The sequence below is a fragment of the Columba livia genome, chromosome 12, assembly GCF_036013475.1.
Source record: "Columba livia isolate bColLiv1 breed racing homer chromosome 12, bColLiv1.pat.W.v2, whole genome shotgun sequence".
NCBI lineage: Eukaryota > Metazoa > Chordata > Aves > Columbiformes > Columbidae > Columba > Columba livia.
This window is the reverse complement of record NC_088613.1, coordinates 3,970,983-3,986,833: the sequence shown is the minus strand read 5'-3', so window position 1 is coordinate 3,986,833 and position 15,851 is coordinate 3,970,983. Positions and strand designations below refer to the sequence as shown.

The 15,851-nt window shown below is 36.7% G+C and overlaps 1 long non-coding RNA gene across 3 annotated transcripts in view; it reads right to left on the bottom strand.

Annotated features, from left to right (window-relative positions):
* Window positions 1-4,792: 4,792 nt before the first annotated feature.
* Window positions 4,793-15,851, bottom strand: part of LOC135580691 (uncharacterized) — a 306,238-nt gene continuing 295,179 nt past the window's right edge. For all 3 annotated transcript variants that reach the window (XR_010475614.1, XR_010475613.1, XR_010475615.1), the window contains exon 8: window positions 4,793-5,611. This is a non-coding gene — a long non-coding RNA (uncharacterized LOC135580691). The remainder of the gene's footprint in view (window positions 5,612-15,851) is intronic.

Here is a 15,851-nt window from a genome sequence, read left to right as displayed (position 1 = left end):
AGTGTTATTCTTTGAAACAAATAATAGTAGAAAAACAATTTTACTGTTTTCCCCATTCAGGAATATAATGAGGTGGGAGAAGCTGGAAATGTACCACTGGAACTCACCACTTGTCCCATCAGATTGGCATTCTTTAATTGCAGATGATTAAGCAATATATGTGAGGACCAGGAAAATAGGTAATCTGTTCTGTCTTCACTGTCTTCATTGTGCCTGATACAAGGATACGAACCAAAGACATGACCCCATATAGTTCCTATTCTTTTCATGCATCCTTGATTTCAAGGAGTGAACACAGAAAACAGTTACAGGGAAATGCAGCCATATCCCGATGTCGCACAGACTGTGTGTGCTCACACACAGTCAGGAACGATCTGCCCTACAGTGAGCACCAATGGATAAGCGAGAAAAGAAGCTGAGTGTGATATAAAGTCAGGTTAACAGAAATAAGCTGGGAAAGAGTCATGAAACTGCAGGTGTCCAGATAAAGAATAGACTAAAGCATATCTTTTATTGTCCGCATCTAGTTTTTATCCCGGATTCATGCTTTGGGCTATATTTTTAACTCAGTGTTAATGGAAGTTGCACAAAGCTCAGTGCTTTGCAGAGAGAATGCACTCCTGTATCTTCTTTGTGGGCTTAGCGATGTATGCACTATGCTATACAGTATAGATTTATTAATGCAAGAGAAATAGTGAGAACAGCATCAAGGTTAAAGTTGCCATTTCTCTATTTGTCTCCTAGTTTTAAAGCAAGCTGTCAGTTTTACCTTGAGAAATGCACTCATTGTTCCTTGGGCACTGAAAGTTGTTGTAAGTCAACCAACAAAACCGTGTTCATGTGGCTGCTCTGGGAACCGATCCCAGTTACAACTCACCTGGTAAAATAAACAAACACTGGTTCCCAAACTTGAGGTGGTTTTTTTTTGCATTACTACATGGATGGCACTTGTTTAAACAAAAGGTAGAGGCTGGAATGAACTAAAGGTGGATAAGATTTTCTCTTTTGACATCACTGAAAGACTTGGTTAACTAAAAATGTTCTCCTGAATTAAAGACAGTTTCCAGAACCTGCTTCCTACACAGCTTCAACTTACCCTTTGCCTACAGAGCACAGCAGTGCACAAATTGGAAAAAGGCTCTCCTGACACAGCAACCACTTTTACTTGTAGCATGTTTGCTCCAGCTGGTAGTCGCAGCCACTCTTTCTCTTGTACAACTGACAGAAGACCGCCTGATTTGCTTAAAAATGCTTTTGAATGGAAGGTGCTGATTTATGCTAAGGACTTTGGTTTCAACAAATGCAGTTCCTCTTCCCTCCACCCTACATCCCTAAATACCAATTCTTACTTCTATTCTACCTCTCATTTGGCTTAGTTACAAGAGTTTGAGGGATGAGGGAAATTAAAAACAAATTGATCGGTCATTACTACCTCTGATCATCTCTGGGATGATTCAGGAGGGGCCACTGGAAACATGCTCAAGACAGAGGAGGTTCTTAACTAGAGCTGCCACCAAGAAAACGTGTGGGTACTTCATTTGCCAAGCTATCACCTTTCTGTGAACTTTCCTGTATAGATCTTTGCTGTTCTAAGTCTATTCAATCTAGTTATTTGGATATCGCTCAATACTGAAAGACTTGCTCTTCTTTGGGAAATCTTCTGAAATACCAGAATCCCCATTAGAAAGGTCAAAAAGTCCTTATATAATTGTATAAAAAAGATTGTTTCGGGGAAATTGAAATAATTTTCAAACACAAAATGATACTAGCACTGCATGAAGGTATCAGGATAGTCTCAGGAATCTCCTGGAGTTGAGAGACCATTGTTGTTCCACTGTCCTTCATTTTTACTGCAAAAGCATTTCCTGAATACAAAAGCCAAAAGTGTGATTTGAACAAGGCAGACTAATTTAAGCATTAAATATTAGAACAGCCTGAGTAGCAAACTTCAGTATCACGGGGTATGTACAAAGGAATAGTAATTGATTTAATGTGGGAATGGTGTCCATAATCAAAAGGAAAACAGGTAACTTGGTGTATTCTTCAGTCAAGCAGTAGCTGAAAACAATCTTGCAAGAAGCTGTATAAATATATATATATATATATACACGTATTTTTAATTCCCACTGGGCTTATCTTTCACACAAAGGTTGAACTGCATTTTCCAAACTACCAGACATCACCTGTGCGAGTATGGATTTTTCTAAGAAAAAGGGTCTCTGTAGAACTTAACATACACACTCTTGGAGACAGTTCGGGATTCAATCCAGAAATAATTGCTGATGATGGAAAGCTTGCTATCCATTCTAACAGGAGCTGGATTGTTCTCTTAGGACTAGCTCTTGCCACAACGGTGGTAGATATTGTATAAGGTCTGTGGATATATATTCAACCCTGTATCCTGATTATTAAAAAAAATCATTGTAATCAAATAGAGATCGCAGCTCTTTTCAAGTTTCTCGCAATTTCGCACCTAGCATTCAGAGTACCAAACACAAGTTCCACTGAGATGCAGTGAATTAAATTATGGATAATCTTTATATAACAACTTCAACCACATAGATTTATAGGAATACCCAAAACTGTACATGCTGTTCCGTCTTGAAAGAGAAAAAAAAAAAAAAAAAAGCAATGTGAAAAGCCTTTAATGTTGTCATATAACCTTGAATTGATTTGACTTTATGACTACCTCCTATTTATTTTTCAGTCGTAACATCTCAGCCAAACTATTTGAAGCTGATCTGGTTTTTTTCCATCATCTTACTTGTGGAAAAATTATCAGTAAAGTGAATCCTTTTATCATCTTCTACACAGAGTTAAGTACTTACTAGAGAAATAACTCTATTCCACTTCCATTATTAAAGTGAAGTCTAGTGTTTTTTTCCAATACACACTTAATTCAATTCAGACCGCTTCTAGTCAGTGTTTTATGGACATAATCCTGATTGCTGCCAGTAACGTGAACATGCCCCTTATGTTTACAGAACCTGTAAGAATTGTCCATATAATCTGACAGCTGAAAATGTTAGAAAATTTCCAATTACTTGTAGAAATTAGTACTAAGTACATGATGTGGTCTTTTGGGAGCAACTCATTTAAACTGATCTTTATTTAACCTTGTGTGTGTTGATTCTAGAGAATTATATGTATCCAAAGGCAGGTTTTCACTCATCACTCCCTCTCCCACATGAAGATTCAAATGTAGGCGCGTATTAGCAGATAAATGACTTATGAGAACACATGTTGCCATATGCTAAACGAGGATATAGTTGTCCCTAATTTCAGCACGACTGTAACACTCTGACACTGGCATTGCCATTGTGCTACATGGCAGCAGATGTTCAGAGCATTAGAGGTTGGCTTCCCAGTGAGGGAGAAAGCAATGACACAGAAACTGGCTAAACTCCTGTAATTTACTAAATTTACTCATATATGGAGAGTCTGAACTTAGTCATAGAACTTGCAGGGCAAACAGCTCCAAAACAGATCGAAAATGCCTCTTGACACTTGCACTTAGCCTATTTTATTGTTAGTTTTGCAGACAGAAAATAACCTCCTAATTCTAATTCAGAGAAGTTGGCAAACTTTAAAGAAACTGACCCAAACTTATGAGTAAGTGTTGAGGTTCTCTACCCAAACAAACAAATTCATGGTAGTTTTTTGAAATAAAATCACCATGAAACAACTCAGAAAAACTAAGAAAAAAAAAAATCAGTGAAAAGTTTCCTTCTGATATGAAAGACAGATGTATGCTCCTAGTTTATCATATTCTGGGCTTTTTTCATCATGTTGCTGTCATCACACATAATAGCTAAAATCACTCATTCATGCTTAAGGCAGTACAGTTAATCAAGAATAAACTTAATTCCTGAAGCTAAAACACAAAGACCACATCTAAGCAAGAACATGTATATGGTTAAATATTTTAATCAGTCATGTGTTTGCATAAGCTATTGGACAAAAGTAATTTAAAGTATGAACTTTAATAGTTTCTAGGCGTGAGCATTTAACCTGATCTCCAGAAGAAGAACATGGATCTTTGCCTCTGCTCAAAGACAATAACAGATCTGAACATCTGAAAATCAATCATGGAATATACCAGACTGTAGATGAATGAGTCTCAGTCTGAACAGAGAAGTACACAAATTTTGGCATTTGCGCTTCAACTTCTCTCTGTTCTAACAATTCTCTATGGCCTTATTTATTTGTCATAAGAGCTCATAATGTGTAAACAAGTTAAACATGCCTACAGCTGTACCTTGGATCTGTTGAGCTGTGTGTCTCATCTCTAAAAAGAAAACCTGTTCATATGAGTATTTTAGAAGTAATTACTGGTTGCTTGTGGCATACTCTCTGTGGATGTTGTACTCAATGCCAACATTTTTCAGCTAGCCACTGATCCTTTTGTTCTCATTTGGAATGTAATGAAGACCTTGCACAACATTCTACTTTATTCTAATCTCACGAAAGCTGGATTGTAAGCTTAATGCTTTAGGTAGGTTTTTGGCTCTTGGACAGTCTTGAAAACCTGGGACCCAGTTTCTAGGACCAGAAGCAGAAAACAGAAGAATTGAAGTTCCAGCTTGTATTGAGAGAGACTGGAAGGTCTTATGCTATTTCAAATAATTAAGTAATTTTACACTAACTATATAAGGAATCCACCACAACTTATACAGTAAGTGATTTTATATATTACATTTCAGATTTCTTCCAGGAAAGCACAAAACCCCCCAGCCATTTATAATTTATTTTTCTTTTATTTAAAGAACAGTAACGCAATATGAAGCTTGATCTAAAAGGTAATAACAGAAACAATCTTAGAATGATACCCACTCCAGTTAATTTCTCATGTGCAATTTTAAAATATTTTGTATAAAAACAGTATGCTCATACTCCATATAATTTTTGCCAAATATTTTCATATAAATGTTTCTTGATTTATGGAGGTCTTTAAAGGTTTTGTTCTGAAATCCATAACAATATTTTGATTATCATTTTCTTCAAAGACAAAACCAACATCAAAGTACCGAAATTCCTCCTGGGACAGAAACTTCACTTTCTCAGCAACTCCAGATTATTTACATCTAATATCCATATGCTTCCAATTTGTATAAATAAAGCATACAGGATATATTACATTTCTTATCTTTTTCCTCTTCAGCCTCTTATTTTTTTTTTAATGGTAAACAAACAATTTTTAAAATGCTTATGTATCCCAAGTATAACACCAAAAGCATGAAATCAAAATTGATCCAGAAAAACACTGAAAAGTAACATTTAACAAATAGAGAAAAGAGAAAATTTCCTGAGCTGAAGATACAAGGCAAGTAGGACCTGAATCCAGGAACAGATGTGCACCAGCTGTTTATGCATTTTAATTTACTTTGAAGGCTAAAAGAAATGACAGAATTCACCTCTTTTGTGCAACCTGTGTGCTTAGTATTTCACTCCTTCTTCAAAGAAATTACCTTAATCCACTCAGGGAGTCCCAGTAAGTGAAGCTCTATTCACTGGCAAAGCAACACAGCACTGAGCTGTACGTGACAAGCGGAAGGAATTGACACCATGGTTTATTGAGAGTCCTCTGAGACATCCTTTCTAAAAACCGTAGCTGGTAAGAATGGAAAGAAAAACACAATCATTCACACTTAATTACTTTGCTAACTTTTCTAAAAGTCTTGTAAAAGGCTCTGCCAGCCTGTACACCACCCCAAATCCAACAAAGTGGGGAAAGACCCTCCTGCCAGACTCTGACTGACCACCCCACCATCCAGCTGTAAAAGGCTTGAGCAACCCTCTCTCTAAAGAGATGCTTCTGTCTCTTTATTGACTATTGTTATTATTAATGATTTCTTAGAAGGAGATATGGATTATGGAGATTATATAGGACTTGTATACCATTTATCTGCTCCTATACATCAGTGACATTCTTCTGTTTCATACTAGCCTGGCTTTTGCCTTAGTGGTTAGATACTACACTTTCCTAGAAATAGTAAAACACAAATCTAAGCTCATGTTGCTTTAACCACAGTAGGAATTTTACCATAAGAGCTCAGGCTATTTTGGGAATACCAGAGAAAGCAAGGTTGTGATATCCTTTCCTAAGATGGCTATCTATGTTCTACAAAGAATGAAATCTGTTCTATTAATTACACTCTTCTGCAGCTCTGCATCTTGTAGGCCTGTATCCTCAAAGGTATTTCATTATCTCTGCAGCCAAGAAATGTTCCATAGCCAGTACTCAGCTTCCCACTGACAAAAATCTTCCGATCATTGCAAAGAGGCTTTTCTTGAGTAAAGGTTGCCACAGACTTTTAAGTTGTTGCTACCAACTGTCAGAGTGACTCTTCAATTCTGTGATGGTTCTTTTACCACTCTACACACCTTCATAACACACTCAGATGATGCTCTGCAAAAATGCAGCTGATGATGGTTTAAACATCCCAGAGTTAAAGGCTTAGTTCTGCCCATGGATCTCATCAATGTCAGCATGGTTAGTCTGAGTTTCAAATTGTGTAGTTACCTCTGGGTTCCCAGTGGTCATTTCAAAACTACAAGTTTTGAAACAATAAGTTATAGTTGCTCCACTCTAACATAAAGATGTACTCTGACACTTGATTTGCTCTCTGGAGAGTGACCCCAAGCTACAACCAGATGGCTATGAGGCTCCTGCTAGGTCTGACTCATGCTGGCCAATTTGTAAGAATTAGAGATCATAGTATGACATATTTCACAGTCTCTGGGGTTAAAATTTGGTATGAAAAATGTAACTGAATCAGCTAGTGACAGTAACTTTTTATATTTTATTGCATTGTGGTTCTAATAGCATTAGAAGATATTGCACTCAATTACTCAAAGGTGAGAAAATTTCAGTATGAACACTTTAAACCACAAACAGAAAGTGTTTGGAGTAAATAAGGGGTAATAATACGTAGGAAATCTGGGTGGAATACACTTCTTAAGCTGCTGTGGAAGAAGAGTTCTTTTTTTTTCCTGCTGCAAGTGATGAACATGATTATTTTACTGAGAATAGGGGAGAAAATGGAAACTAAGCAAACAACTGCAGTTCCAGAAATTCTACTTCATAAATTATGTTGATAAGGAAAACGCAGCTTGGTGATTTTATAATGCTCAAGTTTCAAATTGAAGTGAAATAAGTAAAAGTGCTTTGTGTGCATTGCAGAGCACTTTCAGGAGGCTGTTCCCTGCCTTTCATGATGCAGTATCTTTTAATGAAATAGGTGTTTGCATTTTCGCTAATGTAATGCATTTTACCTAGAAGATCTGACACTGCACAGGAATAGGAAATTAGCAGTTGAGCATCATGGTCCTTTTAGTCATTTATACTCACAGCAAGATTTGAAAAATAAAATTACTTTAAAAGCTTTTAGATTGTATCTTCTTTAAAATTTTTCTTTGCTCTAACACTTCCCCAGTGGCCCAAGTTTATTCTAAATCACAAATGCGCACATAAAAGATTCTGCATAAACTCAGCACGCCTTGGATCCTTTTCACTGGAGAGAAGAATGAGAAAAGCTGACCAGAGGAGATGTAGTCATGAACTCATGTCAAAAGATCTGCCTTTTGCATGTTAATGTAGAAAATTCCCGTCTCCCTTATTTCTGAAAAATTACTATAAACATCCCACTTTTTAATTTTAATCTGAATTATTTGTTGCTTTCCATGACAAAGCTACTACATCTGCTAGGAACATACACCACACTGTTAGTGTCTTTGAGGCCATCACTTTACCGCTTGATGACAAAACATTGATCAGTTTTTAAAGGCAGATGTACCTTCTCAGAAATGGGCCTAAAAACGTGCGCCTAAAACCAAAGCAAAGCTGCATTCTGTTGCATTCACACAGTCAAGCCTATGGCAATTATTTAACCACTAAATTTATTTTTTTTTTGGCTTGTACATACAGAATACTCTTCCTTCCTAAGTCTTCCTTCCTAAATCCAAAATGCCCTATTTCATCTCCTGTGTTTTCCATATATGAGTAAGCTGCACCACACCATTTGTTTCACAAATGAGATTTCATCATTTGCTCCAGCAGAATGTCTCTGACTTGTAAGATATTGCATATGGATTATATGCCAAAACATTTTTTTTTAGTCATACAATAGCTCTTTAGCAGAAAACCACTGGAGAAAACACAGTGTTATTATACCACTTTCGAATTTTCCTAGTTGGAATCTAGAAATAGGAAAACATCGACAGTAATATAAAATTCTTTCCTACAATAACAGTCTTTGCCTCTTAAAAATGTCAAAAATTAGTTTTACTGTAGTTTAAAAAATTTACAGCACTGAGATTCACATCTTATTGTATTTTTAACATTGAAGAAAAAGCTCTCAGATAAAATAATTAATTGCTGATGATTAAACTTAAATAGAAAGATTTTTAAACTTCAAATTCTATTAATAAATTAGCAAATACATTACCTGCATGTGAAATATTACAGTGAAAACACCCAATGTAATTCTCATATGAATTTAAGGAAATAGAGATTCACCTTTCAGATTTCATAATATTTTGCTAAGATTTCAAAAACATTTTCTTGTAAAAGTCACAGTTTGGAATTTCTCCACTAGATACATTTATTTTGAAGACCTTTAGTACTTTCATTGTTCCTGAAAGGAAACCCTAATTGGAAATTGCAAAGTCAAATATTGTGCTTCCTGGTACTTACACCAACATTGAGCCTCACTATCTTTATATATTCTGGGAGATTCAGAATCCTGGCTTAAAGTCTGACTCAAAAATCTCTGAAAATCCTCTTAAGGGAACAATATTTATTGGTATCAAATTGTAAGAAATTAAGCACAAACATAATGTGACTTGGATGTTTGTAAGAGAAAATATCACTTAAATGTAAAATTATAATTAAGAACTGAAGTTATAATGAAGAACTGAAGTTATAATGAAAAACTAAAATGAGTTAACACTGTTCTGAATAAAGACTCATGAGACACACACCTCACCTTTATTATAGTTTACTGTGACTATTAAATTTATTTAAGACTTAACTTGATTAACTCAATTCCCATTTTAATTCTAATTGGAAAAGTTTTATTTTTTGCTTATGCTAAACAAAAAAAACCGCACAGAATAATCTCATGCACTGTGATCAGGTAATGATCTTCCTTTGAAATACATGGAATTTCCAGTTGTTTGAAATTACAGCATAGTTATAACAGAGATGATGGTGAAGCACTGTTGATAAATTCTACTGGTATTGTGACTGCTGCCCATACAGAGGCTTGAAGCCAAATGGATGAGGCATCAGCACTGATGCCAAGAATTAGTGTTTGGCAGAGATTGAGATTTGACTCATGGAAATGTTCCTAAGGGAAGAATAAATACTACATTGAACGTCACAGCCATCGCTGCTGTAGCAACTCCCAGTGGGTTGCCTCAGGAAATGTCAGTGAGGTAGATCCTTGCCTGAAATTCTGTGAGTGAGAAGCAGCTTAGGCTTCTTTCTTGGGACAGAAAAAAAATGGGGAAATATTGGCTGAAAGGGCACGTTTTGACTTTCCCTCCAGCATCAGAGAGGCCTTGTATAAGTGTTCCACGTACATGACTCAGAAGACAGGGACAGCTGCTTTCTCTACAGCTTTTGTGGACTTTATGTCAGGTTGACAAGACATAAATTGAGATCAGTTGGGCCTCTACCATTACTAAACTGTCATAATTCAGACAACCGTTTTCAACAGAGGGGAGGAATGAAAGACAGAGAGATATGCACAGAGATACGAAATACAGAATTATTTACATCAGAGACAACTCTGACACAAATGATTATTCAGATTTACCCAAATGGACATAGAAAATCCCTCTATACCATTTCTCTCCATCGTACATGGAGCATTTATTTACTCATTCTAATTAAACTTGGTTTAGAAACTCATTCAATTCTAGTCAGAGCAGTGCAAGAAGTAGCCATAATAGATCTTCTGAGGAAAGGCATTTACTCTAAAACATTTCCAGACAGTATTCTTAGCATGGGAAGTAGGTAAACAGCATAAGGAAATTGAGGTACACAACGATGAAGTCTTCCTTTTCTGTATTGGTGACACTAGCTTGTTCTGACTATCTGAAGAAGGAAACACTAGAGCTTCCTATTTTGGAGCAGTATCTTTACTAAGTTACATTGGAACAGATGTCCGTGGTTCCATTGAGACTAATGCCAGAACCTGGCTCATTCTGTTTAACCCTTTAGATGTAAGTTTATTATATGCACGTAAATGACCTTGACTTGACGTAGAAATAAATAACTCAAGATCTAGATAATTAACTGCAATATACACTGTTCTTTTTCATAGACTGAGCACAGCAGAGTAAATTTTAATTGTGATGCTTAGGGATTTTCATTAGCAGTGAAACCCCTTGTGCACTGAAATGAGAGTATTCTCTAGAGAGTGCAGAAGCAAGCAAGAGAGAATATGTAATGAACTGAGCTCAACAAAATGAAGGTTAGAGCCAACATTCATGCAGAAAAGAGGTCACCTTAGGAAGTTGCATTATTAAATATGAACAGGAATATATACACCTTGACAAGCAGCAGGAGGGAATCGCTACTTAGTCCAAGTATAATAAAATGATAAAATGTAGGTGGATTTGCAAGCCAAAATACATCCTAAAGAACAGGAATTTACTGATTTGCAAAAGAGAAAATGACTTTATTGGCCAGATTCTTGGCTCTTATGACTATCAAGTACCAATTCATGCTGATTTGAAACTGACACAAAGAATTTTTAGGAAATGCAGATGTGAAATGATTTCTCTCACCAATCAAATGGAACTCAGCAGAGCTATTGCTGCAGAATTTACAGAAGGAAGAATGATAGTTTTATGTTGCAACAGAGCAAGAAATGGAAACAGATGTAAAATTTTAGTGAAATTCATCGTGTGAATGAACTCAATAAAACAACAGGGGAGAAAAAGCTCCCCAGACAAACATCATCATGTGGACAAAAGTGGACAGAAACAAACTGGATGATGAAGATCAATCAGCACCACGAGTTACCCCGGGAGAGAAAAAATACAGTATGTAAACTCCAAACAGTATGGGTGCTGAACGCTGTGAACAGAAGCAAGCAGGCAAATTATCAAAGAGAAATGACTGAGAGAGAGCCTTGTGTTTACCTTCTAGCAATAGCACGTCTTATAGAGTGCAGCTACAAGTCCAGCAAGATGATAAAAGTTTAATAATTGCCTGAGGTCTTCTGAAGCAACGAAGAGGCCACACTGAGCTGTCACAGGTGTTTGATATTTGACAGCACAGTTATTCTGCTTCTGTATAGTCAGGCCCAAAGAGCTGTGGCGAATGGAGTGAAATCCAGTTGGTGACCGGTCACAAGTAGCATTCCCCAGGGATCAGTATTGGGGCCAGTTCTGTTTAATCTCTTTATCAATGATCTGGATGAGGGGATTGAGTAAGTTTGCAGAGGACACCAAGCTGGGCAGGAGTGTTTATTTGCTGGAGGATTAAGAAGGCTCTACAGAGGGATCTGGACTGGCTGGATCAATGGACTTTTATTTATGTGAGCTCAATGAAAAAGTTATTTTATTCATAAATCGGTTCCCATTTCTCCCACTTCCTTCTCTCTTTGTATCTCTAGCATTTCTGTCTCTTTGACAAACATGTTTAATTAATTAAAAATATATTGTTATAGTTCTATAAAGTTCACAGCACTTTACAGATATGTGAACAAGTACTGTCCATGGTGCTTCCTTCCAGAGGAGAAAATCTTAACTGGCCGCTGGCAGAAACTAGACATGTCTGCTTCTAAAATACAGAACCTTACAGGAGACATGGGAACAAGATGGTATGGAGAAAAGTCCAAAGCTTCTCTGTGGGTCTCTTTAGATCTACTGTGGACTGCTGTTAATGGAGGGAACATTTCTTTCAGAAGTGCACAGTGAGAAAATGTTAGGCTTCAAAGAGGAGCAGCAAGGTTTGCAAACTCAGTATGGCTTGAAATCTCAGCAGAACCTCAACGGATCTGAGACTCATCCAACTCTCTGCATTCATTTCTCCAAAACAGTCAGAATAATTTTTTTTTGCAGCTTCTTTGTCTCCTGCAGCTGACAGTTATTTGACACAGTTAATAACCACGGTGGGTATTGAAAGCCATCAGCCACTAATAACCTTCAGTGTTAGGCAGAAGCAGAGTGGTCTCTCTCTTTTCCTTGGCATAACAAGGAAAATGGTTGTTTCTCCATTGCAGGAATTAACCGTAATTGACACTATCATTCTGATAGTGCTATACACACTCAATGATAAGTTACAGGTGCAAAAGCAGGGAAGTTTCTCGATGTACATTAATACCTAGGCTTTGAAAAATGAAAAGCAACTTCTTCAGCCCAATATAAAATTCCAACCCCTTTCCCTTTTGCATGTTAAAAATCAAGAAGTGAAATCTGTAAACAAGACTGTTCAAGTAAAGGAAACACATAATTAGACCTTAATTTTAGAGGAAGGAACTGATAATTGTGTGATTACCCTTCAGCTGTGGGAACATCTTGCTCCAGTAAAGGTCCCATTGAATTATATAAGGCCACTTGTGGAGAAATATAATATTCAATACAAATATTAGCTTAGACTCTTATACACTAAATTATTTCATCAGCAGTCTACAGAACATGCACTTGATCTGAAGTATCGAGACCATCATATTTTTCTGTTACATGCTCTCAAGTCAATGCTAGGAATACTGCCAAATTAAAACTGATAACATTTAACATGCAAATTATTTCATACATGGTTATTTTATGTATTAAAACTTGAAGTTGCTTGATTTTAAAAATCTAATTCTATTCTCATTTTCCGTTTTCTAGATATTTCCCTATTTTGTCCTCCCCTTCTCGTTTGGTAATGGGAAAAAAAACCCAGTAGCTTTCAACAAACATGTAACTACTTAAGTATTTGGATCTGCGGGTATCAGCCACCAAGAAATGTTGCAATTTCCAGGTTACAAAGAACAATGTAGCATGTTAAATTCCAAAGCATTAACTCCTCTCTTTAGAATTGTAAAAGTGCCCCAAACCAGTTGAATTCATTATATAGTTCATTAAAACATAATTTTTACAAAATCCATATCTACAGATTAAAACAAATATATTTTTTCCACCTTTTAAACTGAAAAACATTTATAGGTCTACTTGAGAAGAATGTTAAATAACAAATTTGAAAGTGTAATAGATAAAACAAACAAACAAACAAAGAAAAACCTCCAACAACAACCAAAAAAAGCAATGTAGAAGACTGGAACATGTCATGCAGCCTGGGACAAAGCCAAATGAATACACAGAAACAACTCTATCAATGTTATACATACATTTTCCAAATAAGCAGTAGAAATGAAAACCTGATATTTATCTGTTTCACCTGATCAAGATTGTCTAGTGAATACATTTGAACACTGAAACATTATTTTCATTCAAAATTATTATGAAATATATATGTAAGAACCTGAAATTTAAACACTCAGAGCAACAAAGCTGTGGGACAGCACTAAAAATAGGACAACTGTGCTGATTTATGTTATTCAAGGAATGGCCTTAATGTCCCCTATGTGATAATTGGGTGTAGAAAACTGTTCAAGTATTTCTTTCTGACATATTTTTCTTCCCTTCAAGGAAAAGTTCAACATTTAGAAGTCTTATGTGAAGGTAGTTTCAAGACAAAGACAATAAATTTGCTGTCTCTAGCTTTAAAAACACAAATTAGTCACCTTCCCTCACCTGCCTGCAAAAAAGCATCCCTCCAACCGCACTTCCGCATCACCTGAAACAGCCTAATGATCAGACTAGACACAAGTTAATTTCTAACTAAATTGCCTCATGGCATATCACAAGTCATCACATGTCCCACAGCACGGTGCCTCCATTATATGCAATGACATTACTAGGCGATATGTCTTGTTCAGAAAGCGCCATCTCTTTAATTGCCTGTCACTACAAAACATTTCTGTTTTAAATAACCCTGGCAACTTTCTTTTCATGAATCAGTTTCTACAGTTGCATGTTGAATCTTAGAGGAAAGGAAGAACGTGTTGAGGGCTAGAAACGAAAGCTGATGAACAGCTATGCCGAGCAGAGCAGAAATGGCCACATCTTCCACAATTAACTGGCCTCCAACAATGTTATCATGGCTGGAAGCTCATGCAGAAGGACAGTTAAAAAATCTGGGCTTTCAGTAAAGCTGTTGGTAAGAACAATTTGCTTGTGAAGGCCCTTGGTGCTCTTCTGCACGTCTCTGACATGGCTGCACCTCTGCAACTCTCTCCGGCTTCTGTGCTACCATGTACATGCAATGTCATGTTCTCATAGCTGTGGGCTCTCAGCTGGGCTCCTGGCAAAACTGAGCGTAGTTGGGCCTGTCTTATACACATGGGTGTTGGGATAGTGTTTGCCATGTTTTCGTTTGCAGAACCAGAACAGTTTTTAGGTTAATCCTGAAAACGAAGGTAAAGTGAAACTAAAGGTAAAAATTAGAGCATTTTTGGGGGTAAAATTTGCTACTACCACCAGCACCATAATTATAGACTACAGTGACTAAGGATATTTTAATGGACTGTCACCATCTCCCGGCTAGTTGCTACGTTGTGTAACAGTCTCATCTTTAATTTAATTTTGTATGTACATCATGAGCCTTCCCTTTCTCAAACCTCAAATTTCCATCTTCTCCAAATGTCTTCTGTGGAGCAAAAGAGGTGAACACAACTATTTGCACACAGTTCAAAAGCCAGAGAAAGAGCTGTGTTGCTTCCTGCAGTGCGATTTTATGGGATCAATACGAGAAAAAAAAACACAGGGAGAAAGACATTACGCAACTTTTGCTCTCACCACCAAATTTACAAAGACCAATAAAAACCGTTTTACACTTACAAGAAAAGCAACTGGGCATTTATATACTCCCATAACTGCATAGTCCTTATGCAGCATTTCAGCTTTGAAGGCTACAGTTCAAATTTGGCATAAGTTACCGCCTAATAGAACTTGATGTCATCAGCTGTATCTCTAAGGCCTGTTTATTTCACATGTTGAAAGCATCAAACAGCTTGCCACAATTGGCAACTGTAGCTAAAAAAGAAGAGGACACAGCATTACACTATAGTGGCATTAACAACGTCCAAGTACAAAATCTTCTATGAAAGGGGCTGGCAGGGGAAATGGGTGGGCTGTTTGAAATACAACAGCTCTACAGCCAATATGTCTCAGACTTGTCTGTAGCCTCTCTGAAACTTTAGCCAAAATGTAGTCAAAGTTAATTATTAAACAAGTGCTTTGCTTTTTTTCTTCTCATTTAACATTTTTAGCCTAACTATATTTTTCTAGTGTCTTTCAAGCCTCCTTACTTTAGTTCGTCACTGGTAAACCTCCTAGGAACATTTTATAGACTAGATTTTGAAGTACATTTAAAAATCCAGTGGGCATACCAAAAACAAATCCAAAGGCAGTGACCCAGTTCTAGAAGTTTCCGATAATCTAAAACATTTTTACCTGAAGAAAGCAGGAATTACAGGATCCTACATTGGATACATGTTCCACAGAACCCATATAAGAAAAAAAGCAATATCTGGAGAATGAGATGGATTCTCCCAAGAGTTTCAGCCTGTCTCAGCTTGCTATTTCAGTCAGACTTGTTGACTTTGATGATATGAAGTTAAGTTAAAACAAGAGTTCTGAAAAATCCCAGCTCACTTGTCATTTAAACAGGGAGAATCTCTTGCCAATGTATATAATGAGGTCTCTGACCGAAAATTAAACAAGCCTTTTTTTGTTGTTTTGTTTCTATTTTACAAGGCTTAGGGTTTTTGGATGGCCATTTAGCTGGT